This window comes from Bos indicus x Bos taurus, chromosome 4 (assembly GCF_003369695.1).
Source record: "Bos indicus x Bos taurus breed Angus x Brahman F1 hybrid chromosome 4, Bos_hybrid_MaternalHap_v2.0, whole genome shotgun sequence".
NCBI lineage: Eukaryota > Metazoa > Chordata > Mammalia > Artiodactyla > Bovidae > Bos > Bos indicus x Bos taurus.
Window position 1 is genome coordinate 21,787,733 of NC_040079.1, and position 2,017 is coordinate 21,789,749.

Genomic DNA, 2,017 nt, shown 5'->3' on the forward strand with positions numbered 1-2,017 from the left:
CACTCCAGACAGGATAAGCCAAAGAGAGTACAAAGGAGAAAAGCACAGATATTAGCCCGACCCATAGAATGGGTCTTGGAGGGAGAACGACAAAGCTGGGCTGTGTTCCACTCAGAGCCCAGAAACTGTCACAGGAAGATGGCGTAAGGAGAGCAGGGATCCATTTTCTCCTCCATCCTCAGCGGCTGAGACATTTTGTCGTAAATGTTATGAAACTCTGCATGGAGCTGAGCTGTCTGGGGTTTCTCTTCTTCCAGAAGTCACCAGAAGCCGCCTCTACAGTGGGATGAGACGCAGGGAGAAGGTCCCATCCACAAGCGTGCTGAGAGCACCAGCCAGCTCCTTGTCTACACCTCTCGCCTCAGCACTGGCTCCTTCCTCTCCCAAGCCACCTCCAGGGCACTTTCCTAGTTACTTGCTCACCATGATCTGGGATCCCTTCATTTTTCCCACCAGCAGGTTTACAGAAGGAGAGGAAACCACATTAGTAGATGAGTTTATATTAGTGGATGAGTGTATATGAATCAGCCACACCTTCCTGGATATTTTGTTAGCTGTTTTTCCTCATCTTGGGTGTGCACCCCAGTCCTGTATATGTCACATGTATCACAGAGTAGGGATCTGACAGACACTGGGGAGATGACCCATAAGAGTGTATCCAGATGTATGTTTAAACCAGGCAGCTCTGGGCTTGTTATGTTATTTTCCCATCAGCCGTGTGATTCAGGGCAGGGGACTTCACCAGGCCTCAGTTTCCTCATGGATAAGACAGAAACAAGCATCTCACTGGGGTTCTATGAGTTGTGAGAAGGCATAAGTAGAATCCCTGATATATAATTGGCATTTATACAATGTTTGTTGTATAAATGAACGATTTATACACCATGATCGTGGTGACTGGCTCTGGTAGACCTCACAATCTCTCATGCTTGTAAACTTTCTGTAATCATCTCTACTTAGGGAAAGTTAGTATTTGGAGAGGGAAAAAAATTCAAAGAACACAGTAGTCTAATCCATTAGCAAGACAGCGCAGAAGTTCATAACCTAGCTTTGATCAGCAATTTGGAGGAAGGAGTTTCCAAATACTTGAAGGATCATTTCTCCCCCTTGATGTGATGTTGGAATTTAACTCCCATTAACCATTACAGGCTTAATGAGTCGCATCCTGGGGAAACATACCTTCTAGTGTTTAATGAACACAAAATAAAATATTTCCTTTTGTCTTTGACATCTACCAGAGGCATTTCAATAATGATATTCATATTCATGACGCATAAGACCCTTCCATCAGCTCAGCATTGTCACCGAGGCTCCTACAGAATGCCAATAAGGACGCTGAGATCCTTTTGATGAGACTGTGATACGGAAGCTGCTCCTGCAGAGGAATCACGGGGTCCCAGGTCAACAGAAGGTAAGGGACATTCTACAGTGTCTTTCCACTCGAATCAGTGGAATTTGGTGGCCTTGAAATAATAACCTTCAGATAGAGCACAAATCACCTTTACTCCAGCAGGGATGCTCTACCACCTGGTAAGATAAAAGCAAGGGAGTGGCAATAGTGAAGGTCATTATTCCCCAAGCATGAGGTTCTGCAGTTTGTCCAGCCGGGACCTGAAGGGGGCAGACCAGGGGCTTTCAAAAGGACTGGGAAAGGACCAAACAAGTGAAGACACAGAGGTGGTACAGGAAGTGGGGGTAGATGCTTCTAGAAGAGTGCTGTCCAATAGAACTTTCTGTTCCCATCTGAGGTTCTGCCCATGGAATGTTCTCTAAATCTATCCAGAATGATAGCTGCAAGCCACACTTTTCTCTTAGTACTTGGGATGTACCTAATGTGACTAAGAACTGAATTTTCCATTTTATTTACTTTTAAATTCTTTAAGTTTATATAGCCACATGGGGATAGTAGCTACCATGATGGTTCTAGAAGAAAAGGTTAGGGAAAGGTTCACAATAAGGAGGGCCACACTTCTGATGCCATGCTTTGAACCTTATCCTGTGGGCAAGGGGACGCTCC